The sequence below is a fragment of the Acinonyx jubatus genome, chromosome B3 (assembly GCF_027475565.1).
Source record: "Acinonyx jubatus isolate Ajub_Pintada_27869175 chromosome B3, VMU_Ajub_asm_v1.0, whole genome shotgun sequence".
NCBI classification, from domain to species: Eukaryota; Metazoa; Chordata; class Mammalia; order Carnivora; family Felidae; genus Acinonyx; species Acinonyx jubatus.
Window position 1 is genome coordinate 115,156,086 of NC_069386.1, and position 17,778 is coordinate 115,173,863.

The window sequence follows — 17,778 nt, forward strand, 5'->3', positions numbered from 1 at the left end:
CCTGGAACTGGCCTACTCTTGCTCCCAAAGCAAGTCACAGAGCCAAGGCCAAAGTCAGAGGGCAGGACGGTTCGCTGCCTATTTATGGGGCCTGCGGCAAGGTCACGGATGCAGAGAGGCATGAAAAGTTGGGGGCAATAATGCAGTCTATCACGACTACTTTCAAAAATTGGGATATCACTGCACGGTCTGAATTTGAAGGCTGTTAAAGTTCTTCAAGCCACATATACCCATGGCCTCCAGGGAAGGTAGCTGTGTCTAGTGAAGGACAGGAGCTTTGTACTCAGAGATAATCAGGCCCAAGGAGTGTTGCTTGTTAGTGGTGGCCAGTTTGGGCTGTGGTCATCCTCGTCTGTTCAGAGTCCAGAGTGCTCACCATTACACCATGGAACCCCTACCACATCCCATCTTTTCACTGCTTGCTCAGGTAGGGTGATGTTTAAGTGTGTGTGTGTGTGCGCGCGCGCACGCGCACGCGTGTGCATGTATAAGGGTACAAGATGCGTGCCTCTGCCTACCAACCTCATCAGCTTCTGTCCTTGTTTTAGCTGAAAGCTTTATTCTGTGCTTTGCTCCCCCTTCTCTCCCTGTTCCCCAGCATTTATATTAGGTTGGGCTACAGAGCTCTCTCCCGCCACCAGCTCCTTGATTGTCAGTGTCAGCTGCACCTCTGAGCTCTAAGCCTTTACCTGCCGAAAGCCTTTCCTAGGTGGTTTGTACCTTCTGACCCCAGTCTGGCTAATTTACCTTCATAAACTGTCAGATTCTGCTAAGGCCATTTAATTCTGTCATCTTGTAATGTTCAAAAAAAAAAAAGTGGATAAGAGGCCAAATGATGAGCCATCCGCCCTGGAGTACAGCACGCCAGCAGCATTCTATTTCATCATTGAAAAAACAGTGCGGGAGTTACCAAGCAGAATATTTATTAAAATGGACTCCATGAGGAGGTTGTAAAGACAAATGCGAAATATCTAAATGTGCAGAGTTACAGGCTCAGAATAAAAATGATTTCCGGAATATTGGGGCACACAGAGTCTCCCATCTTACCCACTGCTCTCGTTCCCAGTACGTGTAACCACATGGGTGACAATCGCTAAACGTTGCAAGTCACGTATGCCACTTGATCCAAGGTCTCCTCACCAAACATCCGAGTGGGAGGGCGACCATGTTGTGACACAAGTGATCTTGATAAAGGGAAACAAAATCATTAGGTGGTACGAAAAGCCACGCATCCGGGTCTGTTTAGTCAAAATCGATTCCAATGACATTTAAAAGGATGGAAAGAATCATAGCCATAGGCACTATGTAAGCATGGCCACTTTATGTGACTTAGTGAGTCCTTTTCTAATTATTGGCAGTCAATGCTGAGTGTATCCACATGCTAAAATCCATTTCCTTCTAATAAGATCCCATCCACCTGGACCTCAGTTATGTGGCTATCTTGTCAACATGGAGCAGGTCTCGGAATAGGAGGGATGTGGGAAGGCCACCCAAGCATCATCTCAAGTGTCTCAGTCAGGGTTTGATCAGAAAAGTGGAGCCACTAAGACTTATCATCTGGATTTCACCCAGGTAGTTGTGGGATCTGGTTAAACAGTCAATGGAAGGTTGTGACATCTGGTGCCAGGCATCACTAGGGCAGGCAGTGAGGAGGAAAGATGGATGTGACCTTGAGGAGGGAGAGATGAAGTGGAACCCGTGAGGACAAGCTGGCATCCACATTCGTGGACTGCAACCCACATTGGTCCCTCGCTGCCATCAAATTGCGTCCATGATGGGGTCGAATTCCAGGAGCCACCGACTGACCTTCATCATGGAACTGAGCATGCACCTGACCAGGAGTCAGAGAGGGTGAAGGAGGCATTCCAGAAAGGGCTGGACAGGTCCATTTGCTGACTCTTGACAATGAAGTGGCCAGCAGTAAATGAAGACACACAGAGTTGTGGAAGCACCTGATACCCCGCACCAGCCTTGCAGATGCAGAGAGACCACAGCTGTTCCTCCACTTCCTTCTTTCCGTCTCACCCGCTTGCTTCCTGGGGTCTGTGCTAACCCAGAGGAGCGCAGGGGACGGAAGCGTGGGAAACAGAGTTCCAGCTTAGCTGGTTAGCGCGACGTAAACCTACCGCTCTTGGTCTTGCTAAGCCCATTTTTCACATGTGGCCCACCCAGACTGAAATAATCCCTGTTGGTTCACCATCTTATAGGGGCCACTATTTACCTTGTTTGCCCAATTTGAGTGCTAGGTGCTTAGGTGCAAACATCAGTTCTCGATTGCCTGTTAAGGATCTTTTCACTCTTGAATTTGTTATGACGTCCAAAAGATTATTTGAGAATAACCGAGTGTGGCACCCTATACTTGTATCTCCTGTGGAGATACATAAACATAAATGGATATGAATATTATGCACACATATAGGCTACAAATAATATACAGCTATTGATATAATATGGTCTAGCAATATCATGCACAGTCCTCATCAGTGAAACCCAGGAATGAGAGTAGCTTAGTAGGCTAACAAATATTGATTGAACACCTACTGTGTGTCAGGTAGTACTAAAGCCACAGAGGATACAGCAGTTAATGGACCAGTATCAGCCCTAAGCAGTTTACATTCCATTCCAGGGTGGCTCAGCCAAGACACTGTTGATGCTCCTGGCTGGATACTTCCTGGCTGCGGGGATTGTTCTGTGCATTGTAGAATGTCTAACAGCATTGCCGGCCTCTACCCACTGGATGCCAGTAGTCCTCTCCCAGTGGAGACAACCAAAAATGTCTTTAGATATTGCCAGTTGCCCCCTGGAGGGCAAAATCACCCCCAGTTGAGAGGTACCGTTTTAGACAGTAAGTCCCATTGACATACTTTTGGGCGCTAATAGGTGTCACTGAGGGGGCACATGACCATGTTCAGGGTAATTAAGAAAGGCCTCCTTGTGAAGGATTGGCATTTGAGATGCAGGTTGCTCTTCAGAGATTGGAGGTCAAAGTACATGTGGCAGAAGGAAGAGCCAGCACCTAGGTCCGAGGTCAGAGCAAGCTTGGGATTTTAGAGAGCAGAAATGCCATGGGACTTGGAGCATGTGCAACATGGGGAGAGGGTGGGGCCTCAACCTGGGTGGTTTTGTTACAGGAATCATGGCTTGGAGCCTGCATTTAACCCTGGCTACTCTGGGAAGTCATGGGAGAGGTTTGATCGGGGGAGCGACGAGAATTATTCCTTAAAAGGACCATGCTGGCTGCTATCAGGTGGGTTGACAGATGCCTTACTGTCCTGCAATGCTGGGCACTCTGCTTCCTCTGCCCAGTGACCTGTGGGGATCCATAATAACCCTTACAGCTGCCTATTTCCATCTACCAGACTGATCAGCTAATGGTAGTTTTGGGTCTCTGTGTCTGACAGTGATTGAAATTGGATTTGAGAATGTGGCCACTTTCATCATTGACATTTCTTAAATGCTGGCTACTTCGGTTTCTGGCCCTTCCTGCAAGTGCCAGGCCCCATGCTCACCCCCCTTTTAAAAACATACCTTCTGTAGCCTTTGGAGAACATCAACTTCTCACTAAGGCTGTAGTGGAGGGAACTCCATAGATTTTGAATTTGGGTGAAATATGAAAGTCTCCTGCCTGACTACTGCCCGTGATACTAGTTTCATTTTGATCAGAAAGCCTTTAGGCTTCAGGCCATCTACTCCCCTCCCTTCCCACACATACCCCATGGCTTCACGAGGTTTTACTCTTTACTGGTTTCAGGCCCCCATTTATATTTGAATTACACAAGCATGAGCATTCATGCTCTTGACCCATAGAGGAGGCATTCTGTTTTTCCTGGGAAAATGGTTTACTTTCATTTTGGACACCATTTGGAATATACTTGGTTGTCTGAGTGGAGGCAGAAAAGTAGCCAGCAAGAAGAACCCAGCTAGAGGCAGTGGCGAGATATGGCCTCTGAAAGCCTGTGACAGTAGACCCGGGATTCAAAAACGTCTTCCTGTGGTCAGTCCAAGGTCAGTAGCTGCAGACACCACAATACCTAAGTTCTCGTGAGGCATTCGTTGTGTGACAAGCCAGCATGGCAATGATTTCCTAATAAAGACTATGAGACCTCGAGACAAGGTTAATTTCTTTTCAGCATTGCCTACTAAGCAATGCAGGAAAATGTTTTACTTTTTAGTTACTCTTTAATTTAAAATGATTTTAAAAATGGAATGGTTTTGGCACTTAAAGAGTTACTTGGGGAAAAAATCGATCCTCCAGAATGTTTCTCTACAGCTTACTTCTTTTCCAGATTTTCTTATTTGGCATAGATTTCAGTGGAATCTTCCAAAAGTCATTAATCCATTCTCTTGCTTCAGTGCATGTTTTCTTGATGGATATTATCTATTTTTCTGTTATGTTGTAAGGTTTCCAGGACACATAAAAGTTGGAGGATATATGGTCGATGCAAACTAATTCTAAAGAGTAATGAGATTGATTTCAAGGGGTACTTTAAAGAATACAAATGCCTTTCTTTCAGTTTTCCTGAGTGGATGTAAAAAGGAAGGGAAGGAACAGCATCTGAAGCTAAGGAAGGAAACATTTGAGGTGAAGAATCACTAAATAGGAGTCAGACGGAGCTTTTTAACACCGTGCCAGATAGCAGTTGCCTTAGACCATGGGCAAAAACGAGCACTGCAGGCACTTAAGAAGCATTTTTTTTTTCCTGGTAGATATTATTGGGCTTTGACAGGAAATCACACCCCGGTTGTCCTGAAAGAAAATCAGCAGTAGTTTTCTATGGGCCATTTGTACCAGTGGTAGTTTTGTGGGAGGCAAGATTTACAAAATTGACCATGCATTTGAAAGGTCATTGAGCAAAAGGCAAGCGTGTGAGTGAAGGTTCCACGGATGTTCTTTAGGTTTTGCTCTTTCTGTGAACAGCCTGCATTTTCACTTTAGGAAAATAACAGTCATACACATACTCACAAATCACATTCAGCCAGTATTGATTTTAGCATTGTATGAAAAAGGACTTTTCTTGATGCTGTATGTGAATCAAAGGAGAGAGGGAAAGGGGGAGACTGACTGTCTCTGGCTCTTGCAATTTAGAAGTGAGTGTATAGGTCCATGCACATGTAGCTGTGATACTACATGCCCGGATAACACGTGTGTTCTCGTGGACCCAGGAAAATATCCCAGGTTGGTAGAAGAGTGTAGATTTCAATGGGACCTTGGCAGGTGGGGTCAATAAGAATATTCCGGTGGCAGAGATAGCTAGGGTAAGGCACAGAGCTGGGTGTTGCCAGCTTTGTTTTGTGAGGACAATAGATTCCTGTGATTCCAGCAGTGAGGAAAGCAGAAGTATTGGAAATGGTCTTTCAGAAAGATCCAAACTGACTTCGAGAGCAATTGTAAAGGTCTTGCTGATGAATTTGTATTGTATTTTCCATGCAACGCAGGATCCGTTAGAAGAATTTGAATAGGAGATGATCATGGAGCATTTAGAAGACATAATTTAAGTATAAACTATGACATATTTTCCTTGAAACCGTTAAAGAACCATAGATTCTTAGAGCTAGAAGGGACATTAGTAAGTACCTCATGAGGTGGTTTTCAGATACGGTGGGCAACCCTTCCTTCAAATGACATCTTAGCAAATGCCTCATCTATAAGACAGAATGAAGAGCAGTTCTGCTGGAAACATTATGGGAAGAGTCCTACATTTGCTCGTTTCTCCTCCCTTTGCCCCTCCGGCAATCCCCAAGCTACCTGCAGAGAAAGCTCACAATCGTGCCATTTTAAAGATGAAGTTCCTCAAGAGAAATGACAACATGTTTACAAAAAGATGTGTATGGCAATGTTACTAGCAGCTTTATTTATAATAGCTGGAAACTCGACCGAACCCAAATATCTATCAATGGAAGCACAGATAAACAAACTGTGGGGTCCTCACACAGTGGGGAATACTATGCCATAGTGAAAGGAGTGCTCTCCAGACACGCATAACAACATGGATGAATTTCAGAAACATTAAGTGAGAGAACCATGCGTGACATCAAAGAATACACATTCTCTGATTCCATTTATGTGACATCCAAGACCTCTTAAAAAGAACGTATGGGGAAAGAAACTCGAAAGTGGTTGCCTGGGCAGCAGGGAGGAGGGCAGACTCGAAAGGGGTACAAGGGAGCCTTCTGGGGGGTTGGAAATGTTCTGTATCTTGTTTTGTGTGGTGATTACATCTGTCTGTTCAGTTGTCAAGTCTCATCAAACGAAACACTGAAGATGTACACATTCTCCCGCGTACATTATACTTTAACTTATAGAAGCTGAGTTACCGACGTCCTTAGACAGAAAGTTGCCCAGTTCCCATAGCCAGTTATGAGGAAGACTGGGGACTGGATATTAGGTTTTCTGGATTCCTGGTCTGGTACTTGTCATCATACCTTCTCCCTCAGACTCATGCATCCCATTGACCAACACAGCATCAACTCTGACTCACTACCACCCGAAACTACCCCCACTAGCTCAAAAACTTCACTGCTGCTGAGAAATATTAACTTGATGGCACTGTAGAGCTTCTGAATCGGCTTCTAAAATCTTCCTACAGTGATGGGGCACCTGGGTGGCTCAGTCGGTTGAGCATCCAACTTCGGCTCAGGTCACGGGCTCAACAGTTCGTGGGTTCGAGCCCCACGTCGGGCTCTGCGCCAATGGCTCAGAGCCTGGGGCCTGTTTCACATTCTGTGTCTCCCTCTCTCTGCCCCTTCCCCACTCGTGTTCTGTCTCTCAAAAATGAATAAACATTACAAAAAAATTTTTTTTAATTTTCCTATAGGGAGGCCAAAACTGGCAAACACAGCCGCACTTTTCACACACTGTGCTTCGTGTATTTGTATTGCCGACTCATTGAGAAGCAGTGCTCTATTCCATAGCCATGGGGGCCTTGTGTGACTTAGCCATGTTAATGCTAGATGGAAATACGGCAAGGGAGAAGACACTGGTGGCTTCCGTTGTAAACCTGTGAACACTCACTGGTGGAATGTCAGCTCTCGAGATACACCTGTTGTTGCATAACCTAGAGGCTCACCTGCACAGATGAGTTGAACTGTAGTTCAACTCCATTTAGTTGGCACCAGTGGAGTGCCACATGCTGCTATGTTGTTTGGCCTGTATGTTAAGAGTATCATTCCAGGAGAAGGGGGGAGGTAGTGGGAGTTCATAACCTTCTTGCTCGTGGAAGCACTGGACGGCAGAGCAGCACCCTTGACTTAATGACTGATCTACAGGAGGGTCTAGCTCTTTTATCCTCCTGCATCTTTTGCTCATAGTCTCTCTGCCTGGAGTGTGCCGGGGGTGCGTTGCCCATCCGAAGGGTCACACGTATGCCTGTATTCCTCAGTCTATGGAGAACGTTTCAAGGACTGGGACTGTGTCTTTGTCTTTGTGTTCCCAGTACCCACAACAGTGCCTTAATCTGGAAAGATGGATCTTAACTGGGAGCTATTTTGCCCCCGTTGCTCCAGGGAACATTTTGCAATGTCTGGACCTGTTTTTCAATGCCGGAACCTAGGGACGGGGGTACCTAGCATTTAGTGGGTAGAAGCCAGGGGTGCTGCTAATCATTCTATAGTGCACAGGACAGCTCTCCACAATAAAAAAGGTACCCAGCCCCAGATGGCAAGGGTGCCAAGGTTGAGATATCCTAACCTAGAAGATACTTTATTGTAATAAGAGGTCAACAACATCATGAAATTGCTCACTCGGGGTCGGGGCCAATACGTTCCAATGTTATGATGAGTCTCTGGGCTTCTGTTACCACTCTTGATTCTCTGGGCATTGAAGTCCAGCTGCTTAATTAGAGGGGCAGAGATGTCTGACTGAGTCAGGTAGCCATCAGCCAAATTGGAATCACCTTTGGCTGAGTTTGAATCCGTCCGTCTTTTAAGCCAGTGTTGCCTTAATTTAGCTTTGGGTGTCTCATCCCTTAATCTGTAGCCAGGACAACAGGGGTCCTTGGCACAGATCTGCCTGCTTTGCTTAAAAGAGGTCTATGCGGGTGGGAAATCAGATTAAATTTACTCACCCAAGGCCACACAACAAGTATGTTTTGGAGCCACATTCAAATCCAGGATGTTTCCTTTCTAGTTTTCTTGGACTTTATTAAATGTTCCTGCCTTTCCCTGGTAAAATTGATTTCCCCTTGTCACCAGTTCTCTAAGAATCTTGGTCCAGGGCTTCGGCTCTTCAATCAGTACAGGGACATCACTCTGTTTGTGATGAATCATAGTTTCACCTTCTGTCCTAAAACTGAGTTAGGCCAGCACTCCAGGTTCTACTTTCTTTATGTTCATTCTGTACACTTCACAAGAATCTTTCTTTGGTTTATGGTAAAAATTGAAATGTAGAAAAAAGTGGACTGAAATGAAAGACCAAACATTTTCAGTTAGGTTACTAATTAACTCTGTGACCGAGGGCAAGCCACTTATAAATCAGTCATCTTTAAAATGCTAAGACTCATTCTAGATCTCAAAACTTATGATCATGTGTGGAGCAAGGGGAACCCTCTTGCACTGTTGGTGGGAATGCAAACTGGTCCAGCTATTCTGGAGAATAGTATGGAAGGTCCTCAGAAAGTTAAAAATAAAAACCCTATGAGCCAGCAATTACACTGCTAGGTATTTACCCAAAGGATATAGAACTACAGATTCAAAGGGGTTTATGCACCCCAATATTTATAGCAGCATTATCAATAGCCAAACTGTGGAGAGAGCTCAAATATCTACTACTGATGAATAAAGAAAGTGTGGGGTATGTATGTATGTGTATGTATGTATGTATGTATGTATGTATATAAAAATATTATTCAGCTGTTGAAAAGAATGAAATCTTGCCATTTGCAATGACACGGTTGGAATTAAAATGTATTATGCTAAGCTAAATAAGTCAGTCAGAGAAAGACAAATACCATATGATTTCACTCATATGTGGAATTTAAGAAACAAAACAGATGAACATACGGAGAGGGAAACAAACCACAAGAGACTGTTAACCATGGAGAATAAAATGAAGATTGATGGAAGAAGGTGAGTGGGGGATGGGCTAGACGGGTGATCGTTATCAAGGGGGGCACTTGTTGGGATGAGCACTGGGTGTTGTATGTAAGTGATGAATCACTAAATTCTACTCCTGAAATCAATATTGCACTGTATATTACCTAACTAGAAATTAAGTAAAAATTTGAAAAGAAAAAAAATTATGATCATAGGGTTGGGGTTCTTTTTTACTATAACATATCTATTTTTCTTGGCTTAAACCTGCAATACTCAACAGCTTATCATGTAGGAAAGAACTGATCTAAAGTAGAAGAGGCAAAATTTGATTTTTCCTTAATTTTAAATTTTATTTAAATCCAATTTAGTTAACATATAGTATAATAATAATTTGAGGAGTAGAATTCAGTGATTCATCACTTACATAGAACACCCGGTGCTCATCCCAGCAAGTGCCCTCCTTAATGCCCATCCCCTATCCAGACCATCCCCCCAGCCAACACCCCTCCAGCAACCCTCAGTTTGCTCTCTGTATTTAAGAGTCTCTTATGGTTTGCCTCCCTCTCTCTTTTTGTCTTATTTGATGTAATTGGTAGATATTGTGAAAAATGGTTTTAAACTCTGAGTGTGGATTGAAATGCTTCTTGTTTCCCTAAGAGGACTCAGTTTCTCAGATAGTCTCTGCCTCAATTTCCACATGTTTTATTTCAATGTGTGGACTAAACACAGAGCATAGTCATACATGACGTGATCATAATGCAAGTCATAGCCGGTACTTGGGAAACCTGTGGCCAAAATCAAACTTAGAATCAGGTATATTAGGAGCCACCTTCTGTTCCTGTGATGAGAAAGTATTTGTCATGCTCAAAAGCTAATAAGAGGGTTCCCCAAAATAACAGACCCAACATTGAATTTTAAACAGTGCGATTTTCAAAAATTTGACCTGTACAAAATCTTTCACAAAACACCTTATGTAGAACAAGGATGGTGCATGTTTAGTGAGAAATAATATTCCTCTAAACTTGGAAAAACGTTCTGAAGCTTCAGATGAAAGACATGGAAATGCCCCCTCTTCTTGACTCTGTAACAAACGTCCCCGGTCCCCGGTCTACTCGAGGACTGACTTTATCCCCAACTGACCAGAGCTGGATTACTCTGGATAATGACTGAAATGATCCCAAAATACCAATAAGTAACAGAATATACAGAGGCACAGTATATAGTAACCACTTAAAACTTCCCTTTAAACTACTGACGGAAACACTAATTAAGATCTGAAATGGAAGCAAAGTAACACAATCTTTGTCGTGTCCTGCAGCATGAGTGTGGAACTAGGTTCTTTCACCTACTACAGTATCATCACAAAGCAAGCATTTAATGTCTTTGCTGCTACAGTCTCCTTTGCTTTATTATGCTGTTTATTTCATGGGAAGTCTCAATATTAGTTATAAAAATGTCTGTGTCTGCAGCTGCATTTTTCATCTCATAAACTCGCAGGGATCTCATCAATTCAACGTGCTTTGTAAGGTTTGCCGCAAACCACTACAGGCAAGGAGAGGCTTAATCAAAGTTTCTTCTTCATAATGAACGTGACACACAGAAAAAGCATAGCAACGAACGAGCCTGTGATTGTAGGTAAAGACTCATTATATGAAAATCTATATTTAAATTAAGAGCTTGGCAATAGGATTCTTCAGTGTACAAGAAAAATCACCATAGGATGACTACAAATAGTGTATCCTAGGCATTTGAATAGAATTTAATCTATAAACAGTTTACCTTAGGTTTTAAGCAATTCATTGCTGGGGGAAAAACAAACCTGGGTTCTTTAAAATAGCAAAGTATTTGCGGTAACTGAACATTATTATAGCTGCAGAAATCCAAAGATAATTTTCTTTTGTATAATTTTTGAATTATAAATTGTTTATCTTTCCTTAATAACTTTTACTATAGACAGAGCTCCTTTTTTTTTTTTTTTTGTTCTGTTTACATAAAAGTGTCTGGAATGATTCAGTGACACAGATGTTGGAAATTAAGGACTCAATTCAGACTGAAGCTTTTTATCCTCACCTGCCCCCCATGCTTTTATCCAGCACTAATTAATGTAAAGGCCAAAAGTCAGACAAAATGATGTGAAAAGGGAAGGTGGCAGCACTGGGGACCAGAATGAGGCCGTTGTATATAATGGAGAGACACCAGTTGACATTTTTCATGATAATCATTTTAAAGGGTTCTCTTTTGCTAGTCAACAAATATAAAATATGCGAACCTCCTCCAGTTGTAATAGACTTTACAGTTTGTAAATAGAGTTAGAAAGAGTTTGTAACAGAGTTACAACAGTTTGTAATAGAGTTAGAGTTCCACCTTTTCTTTCCAAATAGCCGGAGAGGACAGTCTTTGCTGGCGGCCCGAAGCCCAGTCACTCATAACACCCGGGGAAGGCTAGCAATGCCTGGATTCAAAGGGCGGCATCAAAAAGGAGATTGTACCATCCCCCAGGTGCTGAACAGAGCTCTCCTAGACTGTGGTAACCTGCTGGCAGGGTGATGACTGTGTACTTTATGCCAGTTCAGTTGTGCCGTATTAATGCTAAATCACTGGTTTTATGTAGTAGATTTGGGTTGGCAGAATTGCAAAGGTGAGTGCCAAGCCTGTGCCGATTGCCTCCTTTCCTTTCCCAGCTGCTCAGGTCCCCTTCCATCCCCCTTCCAAGTACAATAGACAGTTTTCCAAAGGAGTCATCCAGATGGCTTACAGACACATGACAAGATGCTCAACATCGCTCATTGTCAGGGAAATGCAAATCAAAATCACAATGAGATACCACCTCACGCCTTTCAGAGTGGCTAACGTTTACAACACAAGAAACAACAGGTGTTGGTGAGGATGAGGAGAAAGGGGAACCCTCTTGCACTGTTGGTCGGAAAGCAAACAGGTTTAGTCACTCTGGAGAATAGCACAGAAGTTCCTCAGAACGTTCAAAATGGAACTACCCTGTGATCCAGCAATTACACTACTAGGTATTTACCCAAAGGATACAAAAATATAGCTTCAAAGGGGTACGTGCACCCCAATGTTTATAGCAGCATTATCACTACTAGCACACTATGGTGAGAACCCAAATGTCCACTGACTGATGAATGGATAAAGAAGGTGTGATGCACACATGCACACACACACACACACACAATGGAATATAACTCAACCATCGGGAAAGAATGAAATCTTGCCATTTGCAATGACATGGATGGAGCTAGAATGTATTAAGCTAAGCGAAATAAGTCAATCAGAGAAGGACACATACTATGTGATTTTGTTCCACAAGAGACTCTTAACGGTAGAGAAAAAAACCGTGGGTTGATGGAAGGAGGTGGGCACCCTGGAGGGCACTTGTTGGGATGAGCACTGGGTGTCGTATGTAAATGATGAATCACTGAATTCTACTCCTGAAACCCGTGTATGTTAATTAAAATTTAAACTAAAAAATATAATAGCTAATCTTCTGCCCAGTAAGTATAGTGAACAAATGGGATCCAGAGACGTCTGATAGACTTTTTGGAGAAGTTTGGGGTGAGACTCTTTCTTTTAGTTTCCCCTTCAGAGAGAAGTCCTCATTTTCCTCACATGTTCATTCGTCTGCAGTTAGTAGAGATTTGTGGAAGGTGTGCCAGAGAGGGGTTGCCTTGGTGGGGTTGGCTGACCTCCTAGCCGGGATCGCTGTGCAGTGAAGTGGCCAGCCTCTGGCAGCCTGTCAGTTGAGGGAGAAGGCCGCTGTGTGGTCGTGTGGATCATAGGCACACGGGAACATTCCCGTCTCCAGGCGCTGGATCCAGAGCACGGAAGCTATGCAATCAGATGCGCCGTGTCCGAGTCATAGCTGTCTTGTGCCTTCGCCTTCTTGGTGGGGGGGGTCCCCCTGCTCACATAGTGTTGATGGTGATGGCTTTGTGTCCTGCTGGTTAGTCCTTGGGCATCGGGAGCATTTTTGTCTCCTTGTGTATTTGCTCAGGTGATACCTTTGAATGCATTCAGGCCTTTTGGGTGGACGTGATTTAGGTGATTCTTCCTCAGAAAATAGAAGCACCTGCTGCATTCTCTGTTTTGCACATGGTGATCTTTAAATCAGGGCGTTGGAAGCGGCTGACTCTATGTAGCCAATTCCGTGAGGCTGTCTTGATTAGGAGGACATTTGACTTGGATGGGCTAATGGGGCTGAATCAATAAGGAAAACACAGTTTCTGCTTGCCTGCCTTTTAAATGACTAAGAAATGCACGTAACGATTCCCCCCATTACTCCATTTAAGCCCCCACTTCTGACGCCACACCACATTTTTTCTCATCCTGTCTCTCAGCGTTAGCCCATCCCACAGTGAGTGGGTAGAGGGGAGTCATGAGGTAGGAGGTGCATACGTGGATTATGCAGTACTTAGGAGAGAAAAAGCTGATGCTTGCTTTTTTTTTTTTTAACTTTTATTAAAAAGTTCCCAAGTCAACAGAACAGTATTAAAATTGTCTTATCAGAATGTCCTATTCTTTTGCATTTTCCTAGTTAAGGAGACTGCCATGAACTCTGGGGCCTGCCTAGGTGAGGGTCTTGAAAATATGATTAAAGATTAAATATTTGTTTATTGTTTTTGAGAGAGAGAGAGAGAGAGAGAGAGAGCGAGTGGAGGAGGAGCAGAGAGAGTGAGACAGAATTCTAAGCAGCCTCCAAGCTGTCAGGGCAGAGCCGTACGTGGGGGCCCGAACCCACAAACCCTAAGATCATGACCTGAGCCAAAACCAAGAGTTGGATGCTTAACCGACTGAGCCACCAAGGCACCCCGAAAGTGTGATTAAAGATTAAAGTGATTATAGTGAAAGTAATAAAACCAGGAAAAAAAATACCTTGGATATAAACCTATTAAGCCACCTTTAGAATGGTGAATGAAAATGACAGTATTACAAAAAAATGTTAGAATTGTTGGCTTTACTTTGAAATTAGTATGTAAAGGAACATTTTATTTATTACACTAATGCTTCATCTTTAATTTTTAAAATTATGAGATTTATATCCTCTAAGTACAGCCTGAGTACATTTTAATATTTAGTTGTTAAGTTTTTTCTTAAACTACGATTTAAAAACAAGTCATGGGGTGCCTGGGATTTCTCTCTCCCTCTCTGTCTGTCCCTTCCCTGCCCATGTTCTCTCTCTCGCTCGCTCCCTCTCAAAATAAATAAGTAAACTTTAAAAAAATAATAAAAAAAAGTCATAATTCTTAAACTGGGTTTCATTATTTTGGGAACTGACAGTGTTTTCTAGTAGAACATATTAAAGGTTTAAAAATGTGAGGTAATGAAAAAAGAGTATTCATGTCAAAATTTTCGCCAAGTTCCAGCATAGGACATAATTGGCCATAACTGTAAAAAATGTTTAAATTTTGAGGTTATTGTAGAGTCACATGCAGTTGTGAAAAATAATACAAAGAGAGCCTGTATTTCTCTTTCCCTTGTTCTTCCTCCCCACCCTCTGGTAACATCTTATAAAACTATAGCATGATATCGCAACCAGGTTATTGACATTAATACAGAACAGTTCCATTTTTTTATGTGTTTATTTTTGAGAGGGGGGAGGGGCAGAGAAAGGGAAGGAAGGAGACAGAGGATCTGAAGCAGAGAGCTGGATGCGGCCTCAAACTCACGAACCATGAGATCAGGACCCGAGCTGAAGTTGGACGCTTAACCGACTGAGCCACCCAGGCGCCCCTATAACAATTCCATTGAAACAAGCCTCCTGTGAGCTGCCCTTCTACAGCTCCCTCCCTTTGTTGGGAACAGCCTAGTTCTTCCTTACTGTTTCTTCCTTGTGAGTCTTCTTTACTCCTCGCACAGAACACTTCACTCCTGACACTTCTGGTCACCAGACGTGTGAAAGTTTCCCCCACACTGGGCAATTCTATAATTCAACTCCTATATCCTATAATTCAACTCCTCCTGGCACTATCTACATGGAGACAGCATCAGATTCCACAGATTAAGAGTTCAGTACTATAAGACTGTGTCCTACCCTCCACTTCAGAGGCCAGTCGCAAGCCCTAGGCTGTTACTTGTGCTTCTGACCAACCAGCTACGGGTGAGAGGTTCCGGTGACCTCCTCAGGTTTGATTAATTTGCTAGAGAGGCTCACAGAACTCAGGGAAACACTTACCTTTACCAGTTTATTAAAAAATACAATAAAGGATGTGAATCAATAGCCAGATGAAGAGATACATAGGGCAAAGTCCCAAACAAAGGTGCTTCTGTCTTCATGGAGCTTGGGGCCTTTCTCCTGACTCTAACAACTACTAATCTATTCTCTGTTTCTAGAAGTTGTCATTTCAAGAATGAAATCATGTAGTATGTAATCTTGTAGGGTAGTCTTTTTTTTCCCTGAGTTGCCTCATGATTCATCGGAGTTGCATGGATCAATCATTCATTTCTTGTTTATCTCTGAGCTGTATTCCATGGTGTGGTTGTATCACAGCTATTTCACCATTCACCTACTGAAGGACATCTGGGCTATTTCCAGCTTTTGCCTATTATACAAAAGCAAGCAGGACTTTTAAAAAACATACTTATAGCGATGTTTATGACTCCATCTTATTACAGAGTATTTATTGGGCTGAGGAGAGTAAGATTAAAGGCTTAGAGTCAATTAGGACTAAAACAAATGTTATGAACTATGACAGTCTAGCTCAAAGTAGTTTGATTTCATTAATGTAGTTAAAAAAATTTTTTTTAAAGTTTATTTATTTTTGAGACATAGTACAAGTGGGGGAGGGACAGAGAGAGAGGGAGACATAGAATCTGAAGCAGGCTCCAGGGTCTGAGCTGTCAACACAGAGCCCAACGCAGGGCCTGAGCTCACAAACCGCAAGATCATGACCAGAGCCGAAGTCGGACGCTTAACTGACTGAGCCACCTAGGCACTCCTAATGTCGTTTATTTTTGATATTCAATCAAGCTCCACTTTAGTATTGGCCAAGGTCCATCAAGAGAATTTACCTATAGTTATGTTGTTTAGTATAGTTACGTTGTGCCCATGTTTTCAATCCGAATGATTGCTCAGAACACACTATAAACAATTTACTTTTGTTAAGTGTTGCTCACATATCTCATTGTGTCTCTGGCGATGTGATAGCACATGATTGGGTTTATTTTTTGCTGCCAACCCCAATTGTTGGATGTTTAAAAAACACTAACCACCCTTATGTGCTTGGAGGTCTCTGATGAAAAGGCTTAATTAAATAAACATTCCATAATGAACAGAAATGCCAGCACAGGCACAGTCTGTGAAATGTACAGCATATTGACGGCCGGCCGGTTATCAGTTGAGGGACACTCAGAAACATGTGGTTATATTGGTAGGAACTGGAAGGATCCAGTCTGCTTCCCCTTGGATCCCACAGAGTATATGTGTACGTGTGTTCGTGCTCCATGTTAGCCCTGACAGGGACAGAGAAACAGAATAACTGGCATCTTATCTGCCCAGCAGGTGCTTCTGGCAATGGTCATTTGTGATGTTGTTTTTAATATAATTCACAAAATTTCTCTAGGAAAAACACGTTGGAACGGACAATAAAATGTCATCTGCTTCATAACTTTTTCCTAAAAGGCTTGGAGTTTTAAAAAAGCTTTCTGCTTTGATCTCCTAACAGTCTCTTGGAAATATTGTTAGTCCTCTTTGGGCCATATTTTACAATTGGAGAAACTGAAATAGAGAGACCAGATTGGTCTAGGAAAACTTTGTGGAGATAGGAAAGTGAGTTGACTCTTGCTTGCCCTAGAAAATGCGGAATTTAAAGAAGGAAATAGTCCTGGAGGATAAAAGTTGACAGCTTTGTTGGGGTGCCTGGGTGGCTCAGTGGGTTAAGCATCCAACTTTTGATTTCGACTCAGGTCATGGTCTCAAGGTTCATGAGATCGGGCCCCACGTCAGGCTCTGTGCTAACAGCGTGGAGCCTGCCTAGGACTCTCTCTCTCCCTCCCAATGAAGTTGACAGCTTTGTTAAAGAAAAAAGTGAATGAATTGATGAGGCTGGAAGCTCTTTAAAGGCAAGAATTCCCTTTCATCTGTATTCCCAGTACCTAGTTGGAGTCCAGCCCAATGGAAACATTCAATAAATATTTGTTTAATGCATAAATAAACGTATGGATGACCAAACTACAATTTCTGATGTTGCCATTAAAGACACTTTTCTCAGACGGTTCCTACCCACCTTATCCTGATGGTGGTGTTTAAATCAAGTATTTATGGCTGCATAACAAACTTATCCAAAACTTAGTGGCTTATGAAAGTAGTTCTGGGGATTCACTGGATGCACCTGGACAGTTCCTCTGGTTGTCCTTGACATTTCTCTTGCAGTTGGATAGCAGCTGGGATGGAGTTTCTGGAATTTCCACTTGGCTACAGGGATGTCAGGCCCCCTTTCTCTCCAGGTGGTCTCAGGGCCTTTCCTCTTTCTATGGCCTTTCCAGCAAAGTACCTGAACATCTAACTTGGTGGCCCAGGGCTCTCAGAAAGTCCAAGGTGGAAGCTTTCAGGTTTTTCAAAGGCTCAGGCCTGGAAACATCAATAAGCCACTTCCTCTGCCTTCTTTTAGTTAAACAGTCATGGGAGCCAGCTCAGATTTAAAAGGAGGGGTAATAAATCCCACCTTTTGATGGGGCTCCACTGTGGTTTTCCATCAAGTCTCCAACACTGGATGTTTTACAACATGGTTTCCATCC

General features: G+C 43.0%; 1 protein-coding gene across 8 annotated transcripts in view; it reads left to right on the plus strand.

Annotated features, from left to right (window-relative positions):
* The window catches only part of RGS6 (regulator of G protein signaling 6), a 560,843-nt gene that overhangs the window by 176,068 nt on the left and 366,997 nt on the right, over window positions 1–17,778 (plus strand). Inside the window, exon 1 of one of the 8 annotated variants that reach the window (XM_053224657.1) lies at window positions 486–3,247. The exons of the other annotated variants lie outside the window; for them this stretch is intronic. The gene's annotated coding sequence lies outside the window, so the exon portion shown is untranslated. Of the gene's footprint in view, window positions 1–485; window positions 3,248–17,778 lie in introns of those variants that run through there. 8 annotated transcript variants of the gene reach the window in all.